The 21317-nt window shown below is 41.5% G+C and overlaps 1 protein-coding gene across 1 annotated transcript in view; it reads left to right on the forward strand.

Annotated features, from left to right (window-relative positions):
* The window catches only part of LOC146005528 (cell adhesion molecule 2-like), a 114612-nt gene that overhangs the window by 58615 nt on the left and 34680 nt on the right, over positions 1-21317 (forward strand). The window lies entirely within an intron of this gene.

Below are 21317 nucleotides of genomic sequence, written 5' to 3' on the forward strand. Positions count from 1 at the left end.
GACAGATAGTGTAAACCATTGCAAACATTAAAGGAAATAATTCGATAAAATAGGTCTGATCTTCAGAGTTATATTTATTTTTCCACACGATAATGGCAATACCTAATCTGGGGGCCTCCCCGGTGGCGCAGTGGTAGTGTCGTTGCCTTGTAATCGAGGGGTACCGGATTCGATACCCGGTGGAGGCACATAGTGGTCCCACTTTAAACTGCAGGTCCAGTCCCGATTAGCCTTACTGTGCATAAAGTGGACTTAAAACACCAAATCAATCAATATCTAATCTACACAGCGAATATAGACATGACCTTTTCATTTGAATTTCAGAACTTCATATTTTGATAAAATTTCATTTGGAAGTCGGTCGGAGTGTGCTGCTGATCACGTCACCTCCAAGATGGCGGAGATATCGATAAAATGTTTGTTTGATTAATTGATTGACTTGGTGTCTTAAGTCCACTTTCTGCACAGTAAGGGTAATCGGGATTGGACCTACTGTTTAAAGTGGGATCCAAACCACTATGTGCCTCCACCGGGTATCGAACCCGGGACCTCGATAAAATGTGTGGGAACTTTACCTTGCATTTTTCTAGTTTGTTTAGATAATCCCTATCTTACATATTTTGAAATTTTCCTAGATTGTGTAAGTCTTATTTTGCATGTTGTGTCCATTATTGTGAGACTCTAGACGAAACCAAGACGCACGGACGTCGCCAGAGGAGGACAGGGGGAGCACACACCCCCTCCAAGACAATCAGCCTCCAATTTCCTGAGCAAATGTGAGAAACTATTAGATAAGTACCATTTTAGTTTGAGTTTTTTCTAGCCAGTCTAGTAAGTCCACCATATGCACAAATAGGCTAATCGGGACTGGAGCTACAGTTTTATGTGAATCCGGACCACAATGTGCCTCCACCAGGCTTCGAATCCGGGACCTCTCGAGTACAAGGCGACAACGTTACCACTGCGCATCAGCACGAATATGCCTCCGACGCTATCACTGCTAATGGTATTTCTACTCTCACGGCGGCCGGTCCTCATGCTTGCAAGCGAAGTGGGTAGCGGGCATTACGCCGCAGACCAACCAGACAACAGCGGTGGCGCCGAGAGTTACGACGCGGCAGGAAGAAGTATTACGTGAACCTCGTTCTAGAGGCTGCTGCGTTTCTTATCGTGCTGGATTGGTTGTTTGCTCGCTCCCCACTTCCCTTGCCAGCATGAGGATCGGCTGCCGTAAGAGTAGAAAATACCTTTAGAAAACGAGAAGCCGAGACGGACTCCTCAAATACTCGTCACGTTACGATACCGTCCCAAGAAATGCTGTTAGAACAAATCCCGCCGTTAACCAGCCAACTATAAGATAAATAACGTCTCACGGAAAATCTCTTTATGTGAAAACTTTATTTTCACCTCCACCCTTCGCGGTATATATATATATATATATATATATATATATATATATATATATATATATATATATATGTATATATGTATATATATACACACACGTTACAATCCATTACCAACTGTTTCCGGTTGCCTTTTGACCCCAAAACAAAGTAATGCACTTACCAGGACTTGCCTCTACGAGCGCACTATTTAGCATAGCGCTAACCCGCTGTCGCCGTTTATCACGCAAGAGTCCCTACGCCGTCCTCTCATTCAGTAATGCACATCTTATCTGAGCTACTAGCGCACTATTTAGCATAGCGCTAACCCGCCCGCCCGCGCAGTTTATCACGTAGAGGTCCCTACACATACGGCGCTCACTCTCTGTGCATCTCTATGCATCCATCTGGCTCAGCAAAAACTGCTTCAGTCCATCGGGCCTTGTATCGAGTATCTGACTGAGTCGGCAACTGTCTGAGTATCTGAGAGAGACGTGAGAGAGCGTAACAAGTTACTTTTCAAACAGAAACAACCATTGGCTTCCCCATCTACTGGGAAAAGCGCAACCTAGGGAAGAGCATTTACAAATATCCAAACTTTTACATATATATTTCCATTTTCCAGCTGTGCGTTAAAACCACACAGCACCAACCAGAAGCAGGTCTGTAGCTAGAATTGATTTCCAGGAAGAGAGGGGTTTATGAGTTATCGGGAGGGGGGCTTTGTAAAGCAAGTTCATGTTTCAAAAGTTTAAAAGTATTAAATTAAGGTAAATTATGTGTATTTTAGGGGTCGTTAAGTTAATATATTAAAAAAGTTAGAAATATAATAGAAATACTTCCGTTTTTTCCTATATCTTCTACAACAGTGGTTTCCAACTTCAAAAGGTCCGAGGGCCAAAATTATATCCAGCAGTTGATAGGCGGGCCGTTTTTGGGGGGGGGGGGGATTAAAAATTACAAAAATTGTAAGTACTGAACTGAAAATGTAGTACTTTCGCATGACCTAAATTTCTAAAATGAGGAAATAAAACAATGGAATTACAAATCAAAATTCTATAATTACAATTTATTTCACAAAAACCCAATACTTATTGATGAATTGAAAGAAATTGAAGACACACCATACAAATAAGAATCCTTCATAGTAAGTGTTCAATGTGAAAATTGAGCCCGATCTGCTTCTTCTATTAAAGTTGTATTTGAATTTCTGTATTTGAAAGTCTCAGAAGGTGAAGGAGTGAAGAATCTGCCAGTCTGCTTCTGTAGCGGTTCTTGATGAACTTCATTGAAGATAAAACACTTTCACACGTGTATGTGCTGCCGAACATCGACGTCATTCTTTGTCCAAACCTACGAAGGTTTGGAAAGCGTTCTTTTGAAAGGTATTTGAAAAACTCTGGCCCCTTTTCTTGCCTAGTTTGAAGGATCACATCGCCTTGCAAATGACGCAATTCAAGTTAGAAGCTATTTTAATTTTCAATCTTACGTTTTTTGGAGATATTGCTCATTTCGATATTTGCACAAACTTTAACAATCAGTCACAGTACAATCCGAGTTCGAACACTGGAAATCTCTTCGTACTTCGTGCGTAGTAAAACAGATCTCTATAGCGCCGCTCTGCAGTTTGTTTCTGAACACAAAGAGTGAAGCCTTCGTGGAAGCAGACGAGTTCATTCCACATAGCGAAGGGATGGAGTGCTTGGTGTGAAGAGAAAGTTACGTCACTTTAGATTCTTCTGATTATCATTGTTGACTGCAAAATCAATTCTACCTGTGATATTATTGTCTTTCTTCACAGAGCATCCGTTTCTTCAGTAAAAAAAGAACGTATTTTAATAAAAATAAATAAAATTAATGTATTTTGCAAACTGGCTTCGCGGGGCGCAGAAAAAGGCAACGGGGGCCGCCAGTTGGAAACCCCTGTTCTACAACATCTCTTGAAATGTTAATTGAGTGCTAATGACATCATCCCTTACTACACACTACATACTTCTATTGATAATATAGATACGTATTCATATCATACAACAAAAAATGCACAATATTCAATTATAGTGCCTATCGTACATTCCACCCCAGTCCTGAGCAATAAAACTCCTCTTCGTTCCCAAAACTTGGGGGCTTTTGATCTTTGATGCAGATGTGGAAGGAATGTGGATGATGTCGTCAAAGTCGAAGATTTCTGTCTATACAGGAGAATAGAGACAGAGTGAAGGTGCAGTTAAAGAAGCTCCCCTATGAAAGAACGTTCTTAAGTCTAGTGAATCTTTTAAACTTGCCGCTACTTAGGCTTCGGCTCACAAACAAGATGAACGACTGTAATAGCTTTTGTTCATGTTCTGTAAATTGATCCTACACCAAGTTGTGAGAAAATTAATATCTTCTGGCTACATTTTCACTCTTTACTGCAAACAAATTATACAAAATAGTTTTATATATATATATATATATACACACACACACACCTAATGTCAAGGGGGCTCACGGCAGTGTAAAGTGGTTCATCCCACTTGGTCCCTGCCTGGCTGCGGGCCTGACCAGATGGCGCAATGCAAAAAAACATTCACAAGCGTTCAATGGAGTTATTCTGTGTCACCAGCTCCGTGACGAAGTTTGCGGTGCGCCTGCCTTTCCTTCCCCCTCAACTCGCGGACAAAACGTGCTAATTTGGCAGAAGAGGACCCGCTTTGTGCATCACGGGGATGTCCTTGTTGGCGGTTTGTTGGTTGAGGAAGACTGAAGACCTCGGATCCACCCCTCCCTCCCCCTACCGGCAACCTGTTCGCTGCCAAGACGTCTCCCTCGACGGAAACTCAACTTGGAGTCTGTGGTTCGCTTCCGTCACCGCATTTCCAGTTGACCTACTTTGCAATGTAAGGGAAAAGTGTACAGCTTTTGCCTGTGCCTTATACTCTGTCCCGCATATCTCTGGAGCAAGCGAACGAAAATAAATCTCTGAGCAAGTAGTGAGGCGGGATTGCGTGGAGGGGGAAAGCGACTTCACTTACCGGCCTTTGCAGCAGCGTGTACTGCTTCGCTCTACCCACTCGATTTTCTCCCCTTCTCTGCCGCTATGCGCAGCCTTGCTTCAGAGATATCTCTGGAGCAAGCGAACGAAAATAAGTCTCTGAGCAAGTAGTGAGGCGGGATTGCGTGGAGGGGGAAAGCGACTTCACTTACCGGCCTTTGCAGCAGCGTGTACTGCTTCGCTCTACCCACTCGATTTTCTCCCCTTCTCTGCCGCTATGCGCAGCTTTGCTTCAGAGATATCTCTGGAGCAAGCGAACGAAAATAAGTCTCTGAGCAAGTAGTGAGGCGGGATTGCGTGGAGGGGGAAAGCGACTTCACTTACCGGCCTTTGCAGCAGCGTGTACTGCTTCGCTCTACCCACTCGATTTTCTCCCCTTCTCTGCCGCTATGCATCTTATGTGCTCTCTCACAGGTAAGGGTTGCAACGTCTTCGCCCTCTTCTTCACCCAATTACCACACTCTAAACACTTCAAATTAGGAGGACGGCAAAAGTCTAACCATACGTGCTAACTTCTTATCAGTCGTAGAACATGGACTCAGAATTATCTCAGGGCTTGCTGGGTGTAATGATAGGTTATACCAGGTTTATATACAGCGTGTCCATAAATATACTGTCATACTTTAAAGTGGTATTACGTCGCTTTGGATAATCGTATTTAAATGAAATTGATGACATTTGAAAGAAAAAGTCAAATATTTTATTTTACAACTCATATACATTGAATGTGGCCCCCACGAGTGGCCCTGCAGACATCAAGGCGTTATTCCCATTCATGCCACACACGCTCCAACATATCCACAGGGATGGACTGGATTTCAGAAGTGATGCGAATTTGCAGTTCTTGCAGGTTTTGAGGCAATGGGGTTACATAGACACAACCTGTTATGTAACCCCATTAAAAAAAAGTCACAGACCGTTAAGTCAGGTGACCTCGGCGGCCAATTGTAGAAGACCTTCACAAAACTCTGCGTGGAATGATAAAACACACCAACACGTTCACCAAACTCTGCGTGTAATGATATTCTAAAACACACCAACTATGTTCTTAAATCTTCTGTAATAACAACACATTTTTAAAAGAAAACATTCACATGTAATCTGCCTGCCTGCTAAATATCCAACAATGAACCCGCATCGTCCATTGTTGTCAGGAGTGAATTTATTTCAATTTCTATGTTTGATCTCGTTCATTGTTGTCCATTGCTGATATTCGAGTCCATTGTTGACATGCACAAAAATATTTCAGTTTTTCTTTCAAATGCCACGAATTTCATTTAAATAGAATTATCCAAAGCGACGTAATACCACTTTAAAGTATGACAGTATATTTATGAACACGGTGTAGTTCTATAATGTTTATTATAATCACAACACAAGGATGTCCGTTAGCACACTTACACACGTGTCTTTACCTGTAACCCTTACGTGCATTTACCTTTACCCCCCAGGGTTTCCCCCAGATACCCATTTACGAGGCTGACTGGGCCTCGGAGCCACGCAGAAAGAGCAAAATGACGTACGTAAACCTGACGACTTCCCCGAACGCAGTGCTAAAAGTGGTTTCAGTCAATCGTCGGAACGCCAACTAAAAATGAATAGTCACGACTATAATAATAATAAATGCATACAAATAACAATTGTATTTATTATTATTATTATTATTATCAGTATCGGTACTTTTCCTTGGTGGGATGATATCGGAACTCTTCAAGTTGGTTTGTATTATTTCTTATTGTGTGCATCATACGAACTACTCTAAATATTATGGTATGTTCATAAATAATACACACACACACACACACACACACACATTTATTTCGTTAAAATTAAATGCTTTTAGTTTTAATCTCACCTACAAAATGATGCCGGTGAGGCATACCCCATACAGCACAAATCTACAAGGTATATCCATTGGATATCCACAATGTCCAGATCAGATCCATGGATATAATGGATATCCACTCGATATCCATTAGCTATCCATTTCTGGATATCCATTGGACGTTTATTGGATATCCAAAACATATCTTTATCTTGTTCAAAACGGAATATCCAAAACACGTCCAATTCTGGATATTCAAAACATATCTATATCTTGTCCAAAACGGGATATCAAAAACAGTCCAATTCTGGATATCCAAAGCATATCTAGATCTTGCCCAAAACGGAATAGCTATCCAAAACACGTCCAATTCTGAATATACAAAACATATCTACAAGGGCTGGATAAAAAGTAATGGCGACACTGGTATAATTGGTACTTGACTGTATTGGCAGAGGAGCACGTGTTACATTCCTTCAAAGTAATCGCCCCTCATCTCTACGACCTTCTGTCACACGTATGGAAGGCGTCGTACACCGTCAGCGCGTCCATCTCTGTCGATGTCCCGCAGTGACCGCCCTATAGCACGTATGCGTGTCGTAGTGCTTCCCGCCCAGTGGTTCCTTCATTTTGACAAAACGGTCGTAATCACACGGTCTCATACCGGTGAATACGGCGGATGTTCCTGTACCTCCCACTACCAGTTATGCAGGAGCGCCGTCACATTGTTCGCAGTGTGACACCTTGCATTGTCAAGCAGGATGATGGGACACCGTGCCGTCGCTTCCTTCTTAATGCGAGACGAAGGTGGTGTTGCAAGAAGGTGCAGAAGTAGGCTGCGTTGACCGTCTGCCTGAGAGACGTTGTTCTTCTTGCCTAAACATATTGTTAGGGCGCTTGCACTCTCGTCCTCTGCTTCAGAGCACTGCTGTTTTTGGCTGAATAACATACAATCGCTCCCACTCACTATACTTCCTCGTCTGACATTCCTTTATCAGCCACGAAACGCTTGTGGCGCTGTGACTCACCCCTTTCACGGGACAGCAGTGTTGCCATTACTTTTTATCCAACCCTTGTAGATCTTTTGTACCCTGGCGCACTATTATTATTGCATCCAAAGTAAATATATAAACACAAGATCTATCACGTCTGTCATTTCAGGAAATAACTATCTCATTTACATCTTAAATAAACAGCACTGACTAAAATAGATTTTTTTCTAAATTTCTGGATAGCCGACTGACAGGAATCAAACTGCTCGTTTCCTCTTCCTCTATTGTTCACAAGAATTAATGTAACAAAGGATGGAGTTTTGTAAGTGTATTAATTAAATAAAGTGGATGTCTAATGTTGCAGAAGGGTTATTAAAGCTCCAGGAATCCTCTCTCTCTCTAGCATTCTTAAACCTGAAGGTTCATGGCTGCAGCAACACAGGCCTTCCATCTTTCCCTATCTTGAGCAAGTTCTATATACTCTTTTCCCCAGGAATCCACACATTCTAATTGGTTTTATTGGGTTCCGTAACAGGACCGAAACCTTTTCTTCTCGCACGATTTATTTTCGGTCCAAGTTGCATATTGTTTCATTTCAACGGAAATTGATCCGGAAAAAAACGTTCCTGGATCGTATTTAAATTGTTCCGGAGAAAATGTTCTTGGACAGAATTAAAATGCTTTACAGATGAAAAAAAAAAGGTTCTTCACGTTCTAGAAGCCATTTACACTAGCTGAATTTCTCTTCCGGAAGGGAATTGAATTCATTTACAATTCCTGGACCTTCAACAACCCTGTGTAGCAGCCGGAACTGAGTTCCGACACCATACTGATTTGCCGGAACTGAGCTCGGGTGCGTTCCGGCTCACTGAAACCCCTGCACGAACTCGACATACATATTCCGGACCATCACGAACTCAGCATACATGAAGCTGGCGATAAACGTAAACCTATGCTCAAAATTGCATAATTTGAGAACAGGATTTCGCAGAAGGCTAATTTCTTTGTATGCATTGACTCACAGCGTACAGGTAAAAATTATCCTTTTATATATTTATATATAAATGGATGAATGTATGTGTGTGTGTGTGTGTGTGTGTGTGTATGTTTGTGCCGGCATAACTCTCGAACGCCTTGAGCGATCTCAACCAAACTTGGTACACATATCACTTGCAATCTGGAAAGAAATACTATGGGGGTAAGACACCCCTGGCACCCCTAGGGGTGGGGTGGGAATGGGTGACATCTAAAACGACCGATGTTAGTGTGGAATACATAGTTTTCGGGGTCGCTAAGATGAAGAGTGACACTCCCAATGCCGTTCAACTCCAAGGTCATCACCTATCGGGATGGGGGTGAGAGGGGGTGAAAAATAAAATGTTAAAAATGACCTAGATTAGTGTCAAATCCATAGTTTTCGGCGTTGCTAAGCTAATTGGTGACATCCACGATGACCAAACTTGGTACTCCTATGACTTACAATCTGAAAAGAAATACGGTGGGGGTAAGACACCCCTAGCACCCCTAGGGGGTGGGAGTTGGAAGGGGTGATATGTAAAACGACCGATATTAGTGTTTAATGCATAGTTTTCGGGGTCTCTTAAGATGAATAGTGACACTCCCAATGCCGTTCAACTCCATATTCATTTTAGAATTCATAATTGTCCTGTCTAATAGGAGACTGGTATAAATGAATACACGGGCAACGCCGGGCAATCAGCTAGTAATATATAAAATAGAAAAGTTCACAACCAGTACTAACATAGAAATGGCATAAGAGATCTTGAAGTGAAAGTGGCTCCACCTCGTCCTCAATTTTTCAAAATGGCGGAGAGGAAGGGACCCAGGATAGGGTAAACATTATCTCACTTGTCTTAGCAGTGTCAGAAAGTTGATGCCGAGCGCACTCTCCTCCTCACGGTTGCTGGAGCGTAAAATTTTATCTTCCGCTCTCCAGAGCAGCTTTTTTTCCAGCGCTGACGCGGAGGACTGCTGGAGCGAGAAAGACATTGTTCAGGCAGTAAATAACGCCGGACTGTTGGAGATCAGGAAATCCCTCGTTAAGTCCTTCTCGGCTTGAACCCCCCCCCCCCCCCATGAGAACTTTTCGGGAAATTCTGGAGTTGAGAACTTAAAGAAGAAGAAGAAAGCTGCTGGATTCTCACAGTCGCGAGATATTTTCAGCCATAAACTCGCAACAAAGCTTTTCTAGCAACAAGGGTGATTTTTTTTTTTCGCAACCCCTCACCGTATGTGGTCGACAATGGGGAGGCCGTATTGTCGCGTTTTCCTATTCGTTCCGAGTCATTATCTACAGGGAAACAGATTTACCCTTCCCCTCCCCCCCTTCCCCCTCTGCACCAGACCATCATCATTTTCCTGGTAGTATTTTATATCATCTGCGAAAAGGGGTATGGCGTGGGACTCCGATCAGAAAAGAATTTAGTAAGGAAAAATATGTAGCATATATTTACGTATGTGTATACAGGGTGATTCAGAATTCCTATCACACGCTTCTAGGGGTTGTAGAAGGGACTTAGTAGATCAAGTTTTTATAAGGAACGCATGTCCGGAAACGTACCGTTTTGGTACTTTACATATGACAAGATCACAAAATTTCACATCTCCATCATCATCTAATCGGGCAAAAACGGTATGTGATGGAGTGACACGATGGGGAAAAAACGCTCTGCATACAGACGTTGCGCAGCTCTACCATTACGTCTGACGTGAAGTTCGAAGCACACCGGATTGTAAACAGCGAACTGTCTGCAGTCACGACTGAATAGCAACTGACGTGAAGGTCGAAGCACACCGGATTGTAAACAGCGAACTGTCTGCAGCCACGACTGAATAGCAACTGACGTGAAGGTCGAAGCACACCGGATTGTAAACAGCGAACTGTCTGCAGCCACGACTGAATAGCAACTGACGTGAAGGTCGAAGCACACCGGATTGTAAACAGCGAACTGTCTGCAGCCACGTTGAATAGCAACTGACGTGAAGGTCGAAGTACACCGGATTGTAAACAGCGAACTGTCTGCAGCCACGACTGAATAGCAACTGACGTGAAGGTCGAAGCACACCGGATTGTAAACAGCGAACTGTCTGCAGCCACGACTGAATAGCAACTGACGTGAAGGTCGAAGCACACCGGATTGTACTGTCTGCAGTCACGACTGAATAGCAACTGACGTGGAGGTCGAAGCACACCGGATTGTAAACAGCAAACTGCCTGTAGCCACGACTGAATAGCAACTGACGTGAAGGTCGAAGCACACCGGATTGTAAACAGCAAACTGTCTGTAGCCACGACTGAATAGCAACTGACGTGAAGGTCGAAGCACACCGGATTGTAAACAGCGAACTGTCTGCAGCCACGACTGAATAGCAACTGACGTGAAGGTCGAAGCGCACCGTGGTTCGGATCCCACTGTAAACTGTAGGTCCAGTCTCGATTAGCATAAAGGACTTAAAACACCAACTCAACAACTCTGGCACTTTCACTCCCGTCCCTCATCTTATTTGCCCTCTTTGTCCAGACGTAATGTAGGAGTTTCCCCCCTTCCCGCCATTTCCCTCCCTCTAATGGTCCTCATTAGCCTCTCAGTCTTTGATTCGTTCATATCGCTTACCTAGTAAAGGCTGAGGCTGCAACGGTGCACTCAGCACACAGAAGGACAACACAGCCCTACGGAGGATTATACTGACCTTACGTCCAGACGCCAGAGCTTCGTTGGCCTGCAACTTTGCAAGTGCAACCATTGCATTACTAATCAGTTATGTTGTAGTCTGCAACGGAACACACCGTCCATTCTCTGTAAAAGCGTATTATACAAGAAACAATGATAGTTACGTCCCCGTACAGCGTCCATTTCGGAAACACTTTAATATTCCACGGCATGATCCAATGTCTTCTGTCCATGTCATCAAACCATGAGTTCAGAACTTCTAAGAAATGAGTTCTAAAAATCGAGAATCGAATTCCAGCTTTGTTCCCAGGCGCCCATTTACAGAGGAAACACCAACGCCGCGGTCTACACTATAATGGATCGCATTGTATAATCGTTACCATCACACCTAGAAACTTGAAACAAACTGTAATCGGAAGATAAGTTTCATGTAATATAACAATCACAAAAGATTTGACATTTTCTTCGGCGTTTTTATCATAAAAGTAGAAAAAATGTAAACCCAAAATTTTAAGGACCACGCTAACGAAATATGCTAAATTACTCTGTAACTATGTGTGGTATCGAAACATAGGTTAGGCCTATTACATAAGAGAAAATACACATACTCGCGAGTACATGGCAAGTTATTTGAATAAGTTACCTTTAATAGTGTAGAAGTTACGTAATCTTCTATATATATCTAAAAATGGATAAAATTGCAACCAAACTTGGTACACATATGACTTACAATCTGGAAAGAAATACTGTGGGGGTAAGACACCCCTGGCACTCCTAGGGGTGGGGGTGGGAAGGGGTGACATGTAAACGAACTATATTAGTGTGGAATCCATAATTTTCGGGCTCGCTAAGATGAATAGAGACACTCCCAATGACGCTCAACTCCAAGACACTCCTAGGGGTGGGAGTGGGAAGGGGGTGACATGTAATACGACCGATGTTAGTGTGGAATACATAGTTTTCGGGGTAGCTAAGATGAATAGTGACACTCCCAATGCCCTTCAATTTATTTATTCTTGCTCCTCGATGCGAAACTAAAAATGTTTTTCATAATCAAGTTTTGAGTTAAATTAGTATTACAGTGAATTTGTAAACGATTTTACTTTAGAATTTGTATACTGTACTTATACTTTTAAATACCTGTAAATAAAATTAGTTACATTTTGCGCTATAGTTAGAATTCATTATTTTCCTGTCTAATACAAGATTGGGATAAATAAATACCCGGACAACGCCGGGTAATGAGGTAGTATAATATAAGAATGAAGTTATAAAATCGTTAAAAATTTCAAAATTGTTTGTGATAGGGTGTTAATTGACTTGTAATATTGTGGGCAGATCACTGACAATGCCGAGGCTTTCAAGATCAAGGGTGGCTTCAGCCCAAAATCATCAACTTCGGCTTCTCCACCCCTACCCATTTAGCAAAGGGTTCCCAACTTTTAGCACAATATGCATCTAGCTTCTTCTATGAGGTATTTTTACGGAAACTCAACAGTTTTTTAGACTTAATGTTCTCCCCGTTTCATTTTTTAATTATTTTACCTCACTTTTCTTCCCTTGTAGATAATGGGGGATGACCGGATGAATGATGATTATGATGCGAGAATCGCAAAGGAGTCAAACCCGGATCCATTCGGTAGTGAGACTGCGCATCGACCACTTAACGTGTTCGAGTTTCGAGCGGGATTGGTTTTGCCTGTTGCGACGAGGATAATATGTCGACCTATGTGATGGATTGGTTAGCACAACGCGCTACAGTCTCGGGTTCCAATACAGGGTTGAACATTGGTGTTTCTTTTTTTAGTATCTCTTCACCAATTTCATCATATTATAACTCATTATCATCTTCAAGATTAGACAAAGGTAACACAAAAGCTACAAAAAATAAGTCAATTCTAAGGGGAATATTGCATAATTTGTTTACTGGCTTCTCTAGTGTCTAAAGTTAATTTTAAACATAAATTAGAGAATTCGTAGTTTAAAACAGACCAATGAATATGTGTTACAAGATTCTTTTTCCCGACCTACTTTTTTTTAACTCGGAACTTTACTTTCCTCAAAAAAGTTTTTTACCCATGGGTAACCCTGGAAACCCTGCATTGAAACAGGAGCGAGAAGTGCTGACATTGTTCAGGTTTTAAAAAAATACATTGTATTATACATTTTCTACTAATTGATGTAGTCTAGAGCTTGCTCTGTTCGTCTACGCGTTAATCGCGAAGCCACCTGGGTAATCTCTCACACTCGCCATCTGTCGGGGACCACGGAAACAACTACCAGGAGAGTCCGGCAAATATAAACACTCTTGGAAGTGATTCCACCTCTCGACTAGATTGATTTCCTACTTGTGTATCAAGTTCGCAGCTGGATGGAATAAAAGTGATAGTTTTTCATTTTTCATATACGAGGTGGGATCAAAAAGTCTGTTTCTTCGGGCGTGTGTTAATGTGATTCACTTTTTTAGGCTTTTGGATATGGAAATCGGGGTCAGTTGTGTTATTCTTGACGTTGAGTACAGTGACATGAGAAGTAAGGGGTTGTAATAAGCAGATTAGGATTTTAAGTTTTTTTTCAATTATCTGGTGTTAATTTTATATTTTATTATTATTAAACTGGGTCAAACTGTAGATGTCTCTGTAAAACTTATTCAGAAACACGCCTTGTTTTAATGCAATATTGGACCTTTGAAGTATGTCGGCAAAACCTTTCTCTAGAAATGTATCTTCTTTCTAAATGAAAAGTTATAATATTGGAAAGGCTGAATTTCATCTATTTAAAACTTCTTCTAAGGCGAATCTTCGGAACATCTTATTTCGTTTTGTGCTGAAATATGATAGGTAAGGTTTTATGCTAAAATAGCTAAATATGGTTTCCCATACTGAAGGCAAAATAAATTTGAATATTTCCATTGATTTCTTGCGGGGAAATGTGTATTTGCAGAGGTGCTATATGGAGATGGCAAACATCCTCTACACTAAATTTCTAGGTGAAAGTACAATAATGTAGGTGTATGAACGTCTGAAAGGGAGTAGGGATGGCCACACCTTCCCCCTTAGAAATCCAATGTCTACCTTTCTCTGGCAATTTACAATGCATTAAAGAAAACAATATAATTGCGAGCGAAGCGGGTAAGAAAATTTTTAAATCTAAAGTTTTGCAAACTGAAAAAAAAAATTGATGTAATATGGCACAAAAAAATGTTATGGTGCGCCATGGAATTCTTGTGTCCCCCTGCAGGTGCTCTTGGCGGTATGGAAGAAATAATGTAAGAAAGACATGAATACTAATTCCATCTTGAGTATCGTTTTGTCCTGCTACTCTTAGAGTCTACTAGTTTTGCTTTCTTTTACCTCAATGTTTGCCCCCTTGCCCCCCTAGAATTGATTTCCGTCCAAGGTTGGGGAGGGGAAATGCTCATTGCTCCTCCTGTGGTTCGTCACTGCACCCTTGTTCCCTAGCAGCCTCGTAGTTGCTTTGAACCTTACTAGAGTTGACGAGCTGTATCTTTGCGGGTGAACCCTGCCCGGCTGCGCAGTAGCAATGGGGAGGAGCTACCGGCTGCGCGTCATTATCCTTGCGTTCTGTCCATGCTGTCGACCACCCAAAGGGCGAGTAGGTGGCAACTACATAAACGTATCTCTCTCACACTCTGCACGGAGTAGCCAAGGCCACCCGCAAAGATACAGCTCGTCAACTCTAGTAGCCTACTAGTTGCTTTGAACCTTAATCGGCTTGAAGATACTTAATTTTCTTTAAGAGTACAATACCGTTTAATAACGGCGATAAGATTCCTCTCCACTAAATTTCTAGGTGAAAGTACATTAATGTAGGAGGGACATGGACGTCTGGGAGGGAGGGCCGAGAATGGTCCCTCTTAGAAATCGTGTGTCAACCTATAAGTATATATGTCCCATATATAATTTGATTTCAGTCATAGTAATTTACATTAATTCGATAATATCAAATTCAAGTGGTGTTTCTTGAGGGAGCTACACTATTATCAGGGTAATATACCCCATGGAAAAATACCTTCCATATCCCTCCGTGGAAAAAAAATCTGCGGACGTCCATGATTAGGGGGGCAATTGCATCCCCTTGCTCCCCGACCGCTCATGTTTAAGTTCATTAAATGATATTAATTTCATAATGTATTCGAGAACAGTCGTGGTCCTTTCGATTTGGGGAGGCATTAGAAAATTTTGAGCAAGTGCACCTTATACAGTGTGAATCAAAAAGAATCTCCATTTTGGGCGATGACCTCCTGTTGTTAAGACAATTAAGTACAAGCTGAGAAAGATATGACATATGCTTTATAAGTGCGTGAAACTCGCGCTCAAGTCAGTTAAATATGAGGGGTGAAACAATCAGAAAGTGCTATTTTAATTTTGAATCACCCTGTATAAGTGTCACAACCTCGTACACATTACCCTACACACGCACGAGTACTATCTTTGTCTCTCTCTCTCTTTCTAATTCTATCCTGCTATTTATATTTTCCTAACATTCTTCCTCAGCTCACATGTACGGTACTTATGATCTTTCTACAGGGTGTACCAGAAGTGATAGCGCAAAGTGAAACGGTGAAAAGTGCACGATAGTAAGAAGCAAAAAAGTGTCTGTAAGCGTGGGGTCGCAAGCGAACTGATAATTACGAATGTATGGTAACTAACTATCCGCCACCGACTTCGTTGTTTGTGTACATCGTACGCTTGTTCTCTTACGTTCTCTCAAGGAAAGAGAGAAGAGGAAGTGGTGGAGAGAGAGAGAGGGAAAAGGAGAAAAAGATGTGTTTAAATCAAATTCTGTTGCCCATAGTACACTCCACAGTACAAATATATATACTCAAGGAAACGACGGGAAACAGCAGATTATTACATTTCATGTTTAATAAATATCAATGTAATACTTAAGGAAAAAAAGGCAATTCCTATTAGAAAGTGGTATTTTCGTCCAATGCATTAATGTAATTATAAAGCATAGAATTTGCAGTAAAATATAAAGCAAGTTCGTCAGTTTTGTTCCCAAACAACATTAAATAAAGGAACATAACATAGACCGAAGAAACAGTGCCATCTATGATTGATAATATCATTATACCGGGTGTACACAAATGAATATCGGAGTTTTAAACTTGTATATTTTCTATGCTATACACATTACAAATATGAACCATGTATGAAATGAAAGAGTAACTCACCAAGTTTCGATTCTACGCATGCGCAAATTTTGTTTCCTAACTCTGCCGCTTGGCGGAGCCATTCGTCAAGATGGCGACTCCCGAGCGTAAGTCTTTTTGTGTGTTGGAACTCGCAAGGTCTAATTCAGTTGTTAAAGTTCAACGGCGAAGATTTGGACGTGACCCACCCCCTCCCCGTCTGTGTGTTACGTGTGTTCACTTTTCCACTTATATGTGGATTCATCGCTGAAAATCACACGACAAAGACAATCTTCATCTTCTTGTTTAAGAATTTGTGTGCAGAAGTTCCTACGAGCCAAATGATCTGCAGGCTTTAGGGCCTATAACAGTGCAAACGGTACGGTCTCATTTGGAGTCTATTCCTTAACACTTTCCACACTGTCATTGTTGGCATTGCTAGTTCTTCACTTACCCGCCGAACAGATATTCTAGGACTGGGACTAAAAGACGTTCTGAAGATTTCCACCTTCTCGTCTGATACACGCGGCCATTCGGAACTTTACACAAGCATCCTGTCGTCTTAAACTGGTTATACCACCTACGAATGTTGTTGTCAAACGGGGGTCACTTCCATACCTTCGCCCATATGCCCGTTGAACTGGAACAACTGAATTAAACCTTGCGAGTTCCAACACACAAAAACACTTACGCTCGGGAGTCGCCATCTTTACAAATGGCTCCGCCAAGCGGCAGAGTTAGGAAACAAATTTTGCGCGTGCGTAGAATCGAAACTCGGTGATTTACTCTTTCATTTCATATATGGTTCATATTTGTAATGTGTATAGTACAGCGCCTTGAATAACGTAGTGTGGAAAACGGCGCTGTTCTGGCATCTTTGGCTGGTTCCACTCGAAAATGATACTGCTAGAGGCGCTGCTGTCGGTACACGTGCTAGGCATTGTCTGCTTATAATGTAAGTAAATGGAGTTTTCGCTGCAACGTCTCATTCTTTAACATGAAGCATTTCTATGAATGTGATAATTGCTATGATATTTGGTATGATATTTGGTACAGTGGTCGCGAAGATATTAACGAACATTCTAGACAGTCGACCACGTCCTGTTATCGTCATACTTTCGTTAATAATACGGGAGAAAAAATACGCGTGGAATGTTCTTGGTAACTAACTTTTTGTGTATGAATTAGGTTCATTATTATTATTATCATCATTTCCTTTAAAGATATACACACTGAAGCATTTGTATTTTTGATATTTGCTGTCTCTTTTCTTCCGCTTTAAACTAATCGCGGCGATGATGATAATGATGATTGCATGAAACGACAAGGGGAACCCCACAAACCTTTCTTAGTGCCATCGACATGAGTGTAAGGAAACTTTCAAACCAATGGGACAAGCGACACGGGATGTTCACACTGTCACACTAGTGACACACACTTCCAGACTGTAAAATAGCATTCATTGCACATGAGGGTCCAAACAGCAAACGACACGTTCATATGGCGTATTCGCGTGATACATGTTACTTCGGTCGGAAAGCTCCTTAAAGGAAGGGTGCTCAGACCGAAGCGACGTGCTACAGGGGGAGTACCCAACTAAGTGACAAGCGACATGGTGCCTTCAGACTATTAGCAACCGTTCGCTGCTAATTGTGCGAACACAGATAGGCGACACGATAAACCGCACACAACAACAGATCTAGGCGACACGATAAGCCACATGTGTCGCTTTGTCGCTTGTGCGTCGCTCAAACTGGGCCATTTCCTCAATAGCTTGCAACATGTTGCCGTGGTTTGTTCTTCGCACATGCGCGTTGCAATGAGTGTCTTGCTTTAGGGAGATTGCGCACCAAAGCGACAAGGGGCACGCGACACTTATCGCTTGAGGATTTCACCAAATAACGCTGGCCTGTGCTTCCAGTCATGCCGCTACGATGTGAAATGTTCCTCTTGATAGGCTCGTTTCCAAGATACATGTGTCGCTTCGGTACGAAAGTTGCCCTGGACCGAAGAAACCGTGTCGCTTTGGTGTGAAATCCTCGTATTGTTTGTCACGTGTCGCTTTGGTTTAAAAATCTCCTTGAGTAAACGGTTCAGTCAGAGCTTGTGTCCCTACGGTTCGAAAGGCTGCATTGATTAGGGACTGCTCGCTTCAAAGCGACACTTGTGGTTTGTCGCCTCGGTATGAAATATCTCTCAGGATACTATTTATATTCTAATAACATAGAAAAATAAAACTCTAGTACACAATTCAACACCTGACGTCCGGAATCACTTTGCGATGTTTCTTCTTGTGTTACGCATGCTATTTATTTATTAATTTTATTTTACTTTTCTTTCCAAATTAATGCCGTTTCGTGACTGCAAATCACTCCACAAATATAACTGTTTCCATCAATTCACTTACCGCCTTTCTAGAGAAACAAATCTACACAATATATTCCAAAAACTAACAAAGCCGCATTACTTTCATAACAAAATTAGCACCTGGGTCGATCGCACTGCCAAATACTTGTCATCGTCTCGGGGAACCAGTTTCTTGGGTCGTTTTCCACACTACGTTATTCAAGGCGCTGTAGTGTATAACATAAACTCCGATATTCAAAAAATTAAAACTTGACATTTTATTTCTTAAATGGAAACTCACTGCTCACAAATTAAATGGAAGAAAAGACACTGGCATCTATCGTATTGAAAATCGGCAGATGGTAAGCTGCGTACGCCAGGATCCCAGGTTCGAATCCCCGCTTGAGCATGCGTGCTCTCTGTGAATGTTCCATCATCACTCATTCTCCTCTCAGCGATTAGCCAAAAGTGGCAGAAAAGCGAAGTAAAATAAACCAAATCAATCAATCCATACATGGAATTATCGATCGCTTTTTAAAGCATTTAAATCTTTAGTTGAATCAAACTCACGCACAAATTGAGGGGTGAGGGTCTGCGGAAACAGTGTTAAAGAACTCAGTAACAAGAACAGCATCAAATCCACTGACGTCAGAATAAAAGAGAAGATATTTCACCTAGCCCCACGAGAACACAAGCCCTCAACGTTAACCACTCACTAAGTACCTTCGTAGGATATTCCAGCACGGAGGCGGAAGCCGTACAGATTTATATGACGTCACAAGTACAGACTTAGCACCAATATCCGAAATCTGCAAGATCTCGTTAAGTCACCCCCCAGGTGGATGAAAGTGGCCGTTAGCGCCGAGTAAGGAAACACACAGCTGTTAATATATTTCCGCCGAAAGCGCCATCTGCGAGGAACGTCGATCTGATACTAACTCCAGCGGCATTAACAGTTAATATAGACCACACGCGGGTGGGGCCTTTTATCACCGAATAACAGAAGGCACGTATTTCTGCCTGTAACGGCCGATATTCCTTGAAGCAAATGGGAAATTACAGGCAGCTACTGTACTCGGAGAACTCGCTACAGGCACTAAAGTCGTGAATCTTTTGTCAGAAGTCGGGTTTTGGTTCAGTGTTGAATTTAAAATACAGTATAACCTCGCTACTCCGAACTTCATTGACGTTTCGGGTGCTAAAATGCAGAATTCGATTTTCCGCGCGGCCATTTCGTTGAGAACTTTGCTGGCTTTGATTGTCATGTGTTCTTTAATGCCGGGTTCTATTATGGTGCGGTTCTCGTGTGGAAATGCTTTTTCTTAAAAATGGCTGTGAAATCCATACCTGAGGAAAAGAAACCTAATAAAATCTGCACCAATTTTCTCATAGTATACTTAAGTTTTAATAACATGGATATGTTTGTATTTTCTATTTGTGAAAATCACATTCCGCAAGTTACCTTTATCATTTCTTATATATATTTTCTACTCTTACGGCGTCCGGTCCTCATACTGGCAAGGGAAGTGGGGGAGCGGGGATTACGTCGCAGACCAGCCAGACAACAGAGGTGGCGCCGAGAGTTACGAAGCGACGGGAGGGAGTACTACGCACACCTCGTTCTACAGGCTACTGCGTTTCTTATTGTGATGGTCGCTTCCCGTGCCAGCATGAGTTCCTGCCGCCGAAAGAGTACAAAATACCTATATAATGCTCATATAACCCCCACCATTCTACCTTCATATTAATTTCGGAATATTGAAGTTTATCTATCAGCTTTGTTTGAAGACAACGTGGTGCTGTCAGAATTCTAATTAGAAACATGCACTCAATATATGAATTCTTGCAAGAAAAAAAATGCAGAAACCGACTTACGAGTTCATGTATTACACTATATATCCCATAATACATAACTAACAGCAACAGTAATAATGAAATGTATTTCTTCTTATCAAAGATTTTTATCATTAATACAAGCAAATTGTGAATGTTATAAAAGATGACAGTCACAAAAGTTATTTATAGATAAACTAATCGGGACTGGGCCTACAGTTTACAGTGGGATAAACCAGGTGTCCAACACGGGCTCCTTGATTACAACGCGACTATGTTGCCTTTTCGCCATCTGGAGGCGTATTATTAATATTATATTTTGCTCTCACTATATTATTCTACATATTACACATTTTATCATTGCAATTTTGTATTTTTTTAACTTGACTTGGTGATGTATTAGTTTCTATGTCGTGCTCAGCATTTAAACTATACTGCTGGACAAAAAAAACCGGACACCTTAATATTTGACATCTGAATTGCAATTACTTATGAATTACGCTCTCAGTTAAGTATTGAACAATTGAACATTCATTATTGAACATTTTCCATAGTTTTTCCGTTTATTATTTATCTATTTATTTATTTATTTACTTGTATTTACTTATTTGGAACACCTAGTAGGCTTAAAATCAATTTCATGGAATTTTGTTTTAATTTATTGATTTTCAATTCCTGTTGGTATTATTTTGTTTAATGTCTAGAGAGGCATGAATTTTGGTTCATAGTAACCATAGTAACAGATATTATTGACATTGTCATTGCTGGTATTTTTCTTGCAAGTGTATTGTAAGTTTACTAGCTTGAAAATGAGACGTGAAGAGGTAGTAAAAGCAGTAGCTCTTCGCGATGATGGTCGTATATTGCTAGGGTGCTAAATATAGCACGAAGTACTATCAATGAAGCTCTCAGACGGTATGATGCAACTGGTTCCTATGGTAGAAGACCGGGTTCTGGTCGGAAACGATGCACAACAGCACGGGAAGATCGTTTCATGCGTATCATAGTCTTAAGAGACCGTCGTACGACTTCAAATATTGTGGCACAGCATTTGA

The sequence above is a fragment of the Lepisma saccharinum genome, chromosome 23 (assembly GCF_977018435.1).
Source record: "Lepisma saccharinum chromosome 23, izLepSacc3.1, whole genome shotgun sequence".
Taxonomy (NCBI): Eukaryota; Metazoa; Arthropoda; class Insecta; order Zygentoma; family Lepismatidae; genus Lepisma; species Lepisma saccharinum.